We start from the raw sequence: 9,486 nt of genomic DNA on the forward strand, positions 1-9,486 counted from the left end.
GAAACATAGACATAGTGGTCATGTAATGGAAATGGTTTTATGAATTGATTTATGGGAGTTAAGCATTTATCAATTGCTAATGTCTTAGTTACTGCTCATATTGTGTTTAGCATATCTTTACTGGGCGTTGGCTCACCCTATGTGGGACATTATTTTCAAGTACAGGTAGCATGCCACCCACTACAACAAAATACGCATTCGGCGACCAAAATTAGCGACCAAAAAAAATTTCGTCGCCAAAAGTTATGAAATTGGCAACCAACTAATTTTTTTAGTCGCCAAAAGTAAAATATTTAGCTACTAAATTTTTTTAGTCGGGGCATATTGGTTTTTGGCGACTAAAAAAAATTTTCGTCGCTAAAAATGCTAGAATTGGCGACTAAAAAAATTTTAGTCGCCGTATATTAAGTTTTGGCTACTAAAATCATTTTGTTGCCAAAAGAAAAAAAAAATTAATTTTTTACCTTTGGCGACCAAAAAGTTTATTTTTAGCGACAAAAAAGAATCTTAGTCGCTGTATGTTGACTTTTGGCTACTAAACCATTTAGTCGCCGATTAAAAATTAAAAAATTATTTTTTTACTTTTGGCGACCAAAATTTTAGTCGCCAAAAATGAATTTTATTGTTATTTGGCGACCAAAAATATATTTAGTCGCGAAAGGTTGAAATTTTTGTTTGAAAGGGAAACAAATTATTTTTGGCGCCTGATCTATTTAGACTCTGTTCTGTCTCTCACACACACAGACACACGACCAAAAATATATTCACCCTCACCATCCCTGCTAACAGTTACCATCAAACTTCCACCACCGACATCGCTGCTCTCGCTACCGCCGCTCACCATTGCGGCTCTCGCCACTGTCGCTCAACATCGCGGCCCCCCTCCCAGCCATATTCAGGTTTCTCTCTCTCTCTCTCTCTCTCTCTCTCTCTCTCTCTTCCTCTATTTTCCCATTTCACCATCTCGGATCTAGGGTTTTATTAGGTAGATAGCAATTGATTTAAAGTACTGAACAATTTAAGAATATTATTAGCAGGTAAGTTAATGGAAAATTTTAGGACTCAATTCCGTGAAGTCCTCTTCGCTTGATAGGATTGAAATTTGCTCGGTATTCTACATATGGGTTTTGACTTTTTTATTATTTTTTGAGTTTTATATTTCAAATCCTACTCAATTTAAGCAAATGGGTTTCAATTTGATTTGTTTTTTTATTATAAAAAAAATGGTCTTGCTTTGATTTGGTGGGGGTAGTGATTTTTGTGATCCTAATAGCTATTCGTGCTCATGATTGAATGATTTTGAGTTTTTTATGCATAACAAAAGCTTGAGTCATTGTGAAATCTCATCCTCCTTTTTGTTTTCTGAATTTGAATTTGAGGGCTTAACTGTGTGTAAGTATTTACCTTCACAAAGATGTATGAATTTGAATAATAAAGAAAGGGGAAAAAAAAGTATTACTTATTATAGACCTCCTAGTTACACTGCTTTGTTTGTTCTCCAAGAATGTGACAGTCATCAAAGTAAGGCTGATTTCTGCAATGATTTACATAGATGCAAGATACTTAAGTTTGATAAGGAATTTGTGAATTGTCTTCTTCATCATTGTCATTGATCTACAACTCAGGAGTTTTGGATGCTTCCTTTTTCTATGTTGAGAATCTCATCAGTCATGCTGATCAATATTGACTTGCTGTCAAACCAATATTGCCTCCTTATTTATTGAGCTTTTTTACTTTGATAATCCTGGACAAAATTAATTTGGTCAGAAATAGACAGTTGATGGTTTGTGGCTGTTATGCTGGAAAATGGAAACCAGTTGAGCTTTCAAGTTCTTAATGTACTTACACTCAAAGGAGTATTTAATTAGGATACAATAACTCTATGCATTGTAGCTTCCCCTGTACGAAGTTGTTCATATGTTTTTACATTTGGGAGTGGCCACTGGGGCAGTTACCTACCTACCTTGGGCTTGTTGAATAATAAAATGATATGTTGAATAATTGAACTGTAAGATTTTGATTGTATTTGCTCCTAGTTATTATAAGACTTCAATTGGTACATCACAATAAACAACTTGGACAGCTAAACTTCCCATTGCTTAAGAGGAAGAAAAAAAATCTGCAGAAAACACAGGACTAAAAATTATAGGCAGTTTTGCCACAATTTGGTGGCATAACAATAACACCTACCTGTTGTCATATATATTTTTTCTTATATGAAGGATTTTTGATAGATGGTACTCACATATTCCCATTATGGATCGAACACCATTTACAGGTTTTTGTCCCTCTTAATAATGCAGTCATAAAAAAAGTGGCCAAATTCAGGTGCATCTGGACATCCATTGGGAACTGGATATTTACGTTTTTGTGCTCCCATAGTTTGGAGTGAATTTTACTTTGGTCCTTATAGTTTTAATTGTAATGTATTGAACTTCATATTTTTTAATTGGTTTCAATTAGGTCCAACTGTTAATTGTTGTTAGCGATTTGGATGCAAAAATACATGTCAATATCAAATAACTTTCTTTGATCATGTGAAGCTCTCATGAATCTCACATGGATCACATGGAACTGATATGGAACTCAAGTGTATTTAATTCTTGTCTAAATTCTTAAGATGAAGTTGACAATTAAACTTAATATACACAACAATGTGTCATACTTGAAACTATGAACACTAAACGTTTTGATGGGACCGTGGACATAATCTCTTCGAGGATACCTTGCACATGCAGTTGCTACTCATAATCCTGATATTGATTTTGTCAAACCCAGGTGGGAAGCCTGTTTCTTGCTATTAATCATGTTGATGGGACCGTGGACATTCCATGATTTCTTAAGGTTTTAGTCCTTTTTGGATAATGTTTCCTTGGTAGCTACATGTTTTAACAAGTCTCAGCTGCAACCTTTACTACACTTATTACAAATCATGCCTAAGCAGTTCCTCCCTGGCTTGCCTTATACGCTGAGTTCAATTTCAGGTTTAATTTGCTTTTTTCTCTTTATTTCCATTCTACCTTTGCCACTTGCTTCAGTGTGCTGTTAATTTTCCATTCAAATTATTCTCGCATAGTGAACCAGATACATGTCCTTTTCTTCTTTCAAGTTTCAGCCATCTAGAAACTGTATGAGTTTGAACTTAAAATTACAATAGTGGGTGTTTTCTTTTTCACTGAGGGATTCTTTCTTTCAATCTCTCTTTTGGTCTTATCATTACAGGAGAAACTTTGATGGAGAGGTTGCAAAACAAGATTTCACTATCCACTAATTCTACCAAAATTTCCAGGCCATTTCTATTACTTTTTTGGCAAGCCAATTGAAACAGAAGGTATTCTTATTAAATGGTCCCATGCTTGAATCAAGCCCAGTTTAACTCTGGGATTACAAGTTTGATAATTGGCTAAGAATCTCTTGTTATAGCATTTTTCATTCTTGATTTTTCTATCTTTCGTTTTCCTTCATCTTGTGCTCATTGAAATTGTTTCTCTGATTTTTCTGGGCCTTCTGAAATTAAGTCTTTTATTAGAAGTATGTAGTAGATTGCTGCACAAAAAGATTAATGTTTGAGAGTAATTGTCGTTTCATATATACTTTACTACATCATGTTTAGTTTGCCTCAAACATGTGACACAGTTTACACAGCATTCCTTCAAGGCTACAAGAATTGAAACATCTAGTAAATCGATGCATGCACTGAATAAGATGTGCTAGCTAGGAAAAACAATGACTGTATTTTGTTATCTCATAGTAATCATAGTACATAAATAAAATTGTTGATTGGTGATTTATAAAATTTGATATTTGCTGAAACAGGTTCATGAAGGTGTTGTAGAAGATGTAGCATGGCATCTGAGGCATGAATACTTGCTTGGTTCAGTTGGGGATGATCAGTATCTGCATATATGGGATCTCCGGACTCCATCAGTCACCAAGCCAATTCAATCTGTAATTGCTCATCAAAGTGAGGTCAGTGTCCAAAGTTTCAGAAGTCTATTGGATGCTTAGATATGCACAGACACATTTATTGAAATGGTTCTACTCATCATGCATGTACATAAGATTGGATTAACTGACACATGGTATAAAAGGTGTAATACTTTCACCGCTTGATGATTTTTTACAGTGTCAAATTTTGAGTAGGGATACCCTTTTCTCCCTCTTGTCATCTTTTCATTTTTCCACCCATTTTACCATTACCAAATGGAGCAAGGTCTGTTAAATATTGCAGCATGGGTAAGCAATTTAACAGAAAATTAAATTTTCTGGTTGGAAATTAAACCTGGCTTGAAAATATTTTGTTTAAATTTGAGATAACTATGTAAATTCTTTTGAAGAATAAGTACAAGAACAGCAGTTCATGTTTGGAAAAGGTGTACATGCTATGTGTGCAGTTCTATCCCCTCATGAACAACTTCTAGCCATAGGTGTACATGCAGTTCTATCTTATACCCATTGCATATACACACATGTAAATAAAAAGAAATATAATTGAGAAAGTTTAGAGGATGTTGCAACATTAACGAGATATTGTTTGGGAATTATGGGTGAGACATGGTTTTGTGGATAAGATTCAGTTTTTTAGTGTTACACAGCCACAGCTTCAAAAAGACTTATACACCAAATTAACATGTTCACTTTATACAATAGTATATATATAATAATGGATGGGATGCTGTGGGTGAGATTATGTTTATTTGGGGTCATGGTGGTGAAGTTGTTTTGGAAAAATCTTTTGATGACATAACACTGTCATCTAAACACTTGTTAGGGAAAACGACCTTCCGTTTCTAACAAGTAAATATTTTGTGTTCAAATTATATATTGTGCTTTTCAAAATTGTATTCAAATTATTATTATTTTTAGACTGTCAATTTCTGCTGCAACACTCTTTCAAAGACATTGGATTTGGTTTCGTAAGATATGCCACAGTAGAAGACTCTGCAGAAGGTATAAAGGGCATGGATGGCAAGGTGAGGTGACTTTAGCCCAAATACTTCATGCACATAAAAACACCCTTGCACAGACAAAAGTAGCTAGAAAATGATGGTTTGGAATTATGTGTCAGGATTACTGTTAAGGAAATGGGTTGCCCTTTAACAAGAATGCCCCCCATTCCCTGCTGTTTTTTATTTTTATTTTTTGAAAATTCCAATTCATTAACAATATTAGGAAGAAACCTTTGGGTCTTGAGACACACCATTGTGCTCAAACAAGAATTCATATTCAACTATGAAAATGAATCCCATGTTTCTGACTGCGTAGTTACCTGTTTGATTCCTCATAAGAAAGTGAAGCACAAGAAGAAAATCAAGTGCTCAAAATTTATTACGAAGTATCTTATGGCACAAATTACTTATGTTAAAATGTTGGATAGCGAGCGTGCTAACAAAGTTCTACTGTTTCTCAAAGTGGTTTAGAATATATATATATATGGTAGAATTATTTGAGTTCTAGTATTTTTATTTCTTATGATGACTTCTGGCATGTTGAGTTTTGTGAATTGATTGTTTTTTAGGCTGTGCTGTTTAAAGCTTGAATAATCTGTATGGATTTTGAATTTCCTACGTAAAAGACAATGTCCCTTAGGCTGTGCTATGTAAAGTTTGAATTACTTGTATGGATATTGAATGTTAAACTTTTCTTATGTAAAAGACAAATGTCAATGGTCAACTACACCTTCTGATGGCCTTAGCAAGAACACAAAAGGGAAGAACTATATACCTTTACTAGGTAGTGGTCATTGTTCATGTTGTGTTTTGATAATACCCTTGAAATGAGTGATCTTCTAGTGGCAGGAACACGGAAGACGTGTACACTTTTATTAGATGTTGATTATTGTTCATTTTGTGTGATTTAGTGGCCTTGACAATTCATGACATTCAAAAGTACTCTTGTTTTCCCATATCACTAGCACAATACTATATGCATTTTCTATGCCAGGGGGCTCCTTCAGCTACTTATTGTTATGATATTGATGATTAATTTATTGGGTATTGAGAATGATGAGTTTTTGTCTTGTTGATTGTGTAGTTTTTGGGTGGATGGGTTATATTCGTAGAGTAGGCTAGACCAAGACCACAACCTACTCAGTTCAAGAACAATGCTGGATCACCACCTCCTGGATATGGGTCTTCATATGGTCGTCAATGAATTATTAGTGGAAGAAGCTGGTCATTTTAAAGATATCAGATTGTTTTGACAGCAATTATGCTTACTCTCAGTTCTCTATTTTGACTTGCTGAGAGCCGAGTCTAGCCTTATATGAATTTGAGCAGAGATTGAATTGAGAAATATAGACTTGAATTGCTGCATGTTAAGACATTTTTGTGTAAACTATTTGCATCTGCTATTCATGAATATCCTGTGACAATTTATACTAATGAGACTGTATTAAGACACTTCAAATTTATGCATGTTGGGACCTCCTCAGAGCCAGTTTTTCCTTATGTTTTCAGATTTTAACAATTAGATATTAATTTTGTTTACACCTCTGTTATGTATGGAATTATATTTTTGAGATTGGATTATACTTGATTTGTATAGAATTTTTTTTGGAAATATTAATTTGATGTTAAATATGATTTTTTTTTTTTTTTTTTATGGTTGAAAGTGAAATGTGAGTGTGTTGTGGAATGGTTGCTAATTTTATCAGTATATAGATAATTTCATTTATAAAATGGGAAAAAACTTTTGGCTACTAAATATTTGGTAGCTAAAAATAAAAATAAAATGGAGAAAAACTTTTGGCTACTAAATATTTAGTAGCTAAAATAAAAGTAGACTTTAAGCGACTAAGAATTTAGTAGCTAAAAAAAAATGAAAAAAATAAAAAGATGGAAAAAACCCTTTGGCGACTAAAACTTTGGTCGCCATAGATACTTCAAGTTTTGGCGACCAAAGTTTTAGTAGCAGAAAATAAGATTTTTGGTGACTAAATTTTATTTTAGGCGACTAAAAAAATTAGTCGCCATTTATAAGACTTTTGGCGACCAAAAAAAATTTAGTCGCCAATACCTTTCCCGACAAGTTGTCTGCGACTAGTCTAGCGACCAAAATATTTAGTCGGGCAAATCATTTGGCGACTAAAAATTTAGTCTCCAAATGTGTATTTTGTTATAGTGACCTCCAAGGACATAGCTTGGATGGTTATGGGAGTTGAAGACTCTTTTTGATTATTTTGTTTGTATTACATGTATATCTAGCCAAGGGCTTATTTTGTATAGAGTTAGTACTCTTCTTTTGTGTAACCAATTGTTGACTTGGAAAGCTGTAAGCCGTAGGGCATTTGCTTTTGTTGTTAACATGCAATACTATTGTAAGAACTACTCTGATGAATGGAAAGGCGTTGATTTTCTTATATTACTGCATGTCTGAATGATGGGTATTATGTATTTTTTGAGGGCATTACAACTTGGTATCAAAGCTTACTGGGTTCGAATACTTTGGGTACGTGGGAAGTGATTAGTATCACAATGGGTTTGTCTCGCTTGTTAGAGACTTAGATGTAATGTTATGTGCTTATGTGATAACATGTTTATGTGATTATTTGGGTATGGGATTTAGTTTCTAGGATATTGATTGGATCCTTGGGTTTCTGTGAGTCTTGTTGGAAAAGCACTTGATCAATGTTGTTTCTAATCGGAACTCTAGTAACGCCTCGGGACTATCATTATCTGAAAATAAATTCGTAAGTGCATATGTGATTGTGTGCTTACGTGGAATGAATTATAGTTATCCATGCATTAGGTCGCGAGTGTTATAGCTTCGACACATTTATGAATGTGCTAACGTTCTTTGTTACCTTTATTAGGATGTCAGGACGAGGATGAGGTGGTAGGCGTGGCAGGCGGGGTAGGCAGGAGATGCCTTTACCGGATAATATTCCGGCACAACAAGAGGGAGTTGGTCAGGCCAATGTGGCCGAGCCAGTGGGTCAGCAGGCTATGAGTGCCTTGGCCCGAGAGATAGCAGGAGCTTTGGGTATTCTCAGGGCTGGAAATCAGGATCAGGCATACGTCGCTGAGGCAGGGCCTTCTTTTCTGAAGAGGGAATTCTTCCGGTCTAACCCGGATGAGTTTGTTGGGGATCCGAAGGAGCCACTTAAGGCTGACGAGTGGTTGGAACAGACGGAGAAGACGTTCGAGATGCTTGGCATCGAGGACGGGGCTTTAAAGGTGACCCTGGCATCCTTCCAACTGAAGGGAGATGCGGGTCAATGGTGGAAGTACGAGAAAGGCAGTGTTGGTGGTGCATGGGGGGCTTTTGTGGATGCCTTCTAGGAGAAGTTTTTATCTTCCGCTACTAGGGAGAAGCTGAGGGAACAGTTTTGCCAGCTTAAATAGCAGGGTTTGTCAGTGGCGGAGTTTGAGGCTACTTTTACTAGCTTGTCCAGGTTTGCACCTGAACTTGTGGCGTTCGAGGAACGCCGTTGCTTTGAGTTTGAGCGGAAGTTGAGGCGTGGACTCAAGTTGAGGGTTGGAGGGTCGTTTATTTGAGAGTATAGATGTTTGGTGGATGCTGCAGCTCATATGGAGATTATGATGTAGGAGGAGGATGAGGAGAAGCATAGAGGTTCCAAGAGGAGCCAAGATGGCCAGGGTGATGGCAGGAGACAGAGGGGTTTCAACCCTCAGCAGTCTCAGGGTGGTTTGGCTAGATCGACCTTTCCAGTGCCGAGTGTAGGCTCCGGGAGAGGTAATCAGGGAGGCTTGACTTGTTTTACATGTGGCCAGCTGGGTCACAAGTCTTCGGTTTGCCCGCAGAAGGGAGGGGGTCAGCAAGCTGCTTCTTCTTCAACTAGACCTCAAGGCCAGAGTCAGGGCAGGGGCCAGCCTTTGTCTTGCTATCAGTGTGGTCAGCCCGGGCACCTGAAGAGGTTTTGCCTACAGTTGAGTGCCACTTCGGGGGCGTCTAGTTCTAGGTAGACATAGGGTTATCAGCCAGCTCAGTCTGTGCAGGCCTCGAGGGCCAATCTGGGAGCTTCGTCGTCCCAGTCAGTGCAGCAGTCTTTTGCTTCTAGAGGTGAGCAGGTGGATCATGGACCTACAGGGCGCATGTATGTTGTTACCGCGCAGGACCTAGTATTGGCTCCATCAGTTGTGAGAGGTACTTTTCTATTTTGCAACTCTGTTGCTAGTGTGTTGATTGATACGGGTGCATCTCATTCTTTTGTATCTGCTGCATTCGCATCTGTGTTAGAGTTGGAGTTGGCACTATTAGCATCTCCTGTATGTGTTGTATCACCTGTTGGGGGTGAATTGATTTTGAAACACGGATGTAGAGGTTGTGATATAGAGGTCGCCGACCATAGGCTTCCTTTTCCTTTTGTTGTCATGTCTATGAAGGGTTTTGATGTTATTTTGGGTATGGACTGGCTATCGTCATACCGGGCTGTTATTGATTGCTACCGCCAGAGGGTCACAATTTGTACCTTGAGCGGGGAGTGTTTCCATTTCTTGGGGGATCGGGTTGGTAGTGTGTTGC

At 37.2% G+C, this 9,486-nt stretch overlaps 1 long non-coding RNA gene across 3 annotated transcripts; it reads left to right on the forward strand.

Annotated features, from left to right (window-relative positions):
• The first annotated feature begins 505 nt into the window (after positions 1–505).
• Positions 506–6,458, forward strand: LOC114256252 (uncharacterized). 3 transcript variants are annotated; one of them, XR_014356586.1, is made up of 5 exons: positions 506–899; positions 2,779–2,984; positions 3,223–3,331; positions 3,817–3,969; positions 6,034–6,458. It is a non-coding gene; the product is annotated as an uncharacterized LOC114256252 (long non-coding RNA). The 3 variants fall into 3 exon arrangements; XR_014356588.1 differs by lacking the exon at positions 506–899 and adding an exon at positions 913–2,778 and having other exon boundaries at positions 2,880–2,984; XR_014356587.1 differs by lacking the exon at positions 2,779–2,984 and having other exon boundaries at positions 514–899; positions 6,034–6,455.
• Positions 6,459–9,486: the final 3,028 nt, after the last annotated feature.

Source organism: Camellia sinensis, chromosome 15 (genome assembly GCF_055761805.1).
Source record: "Camellia sinensis isolate YWXY chromosome 15, ASM5576180v1, whole genome shotgun sequence".
Lineage (NCBI taxonomy): Eukaryota > Viridiplantae > Streptophyta > Magnoliopsida > Ericales > Theaceae > Camellia > Camellia sinensis.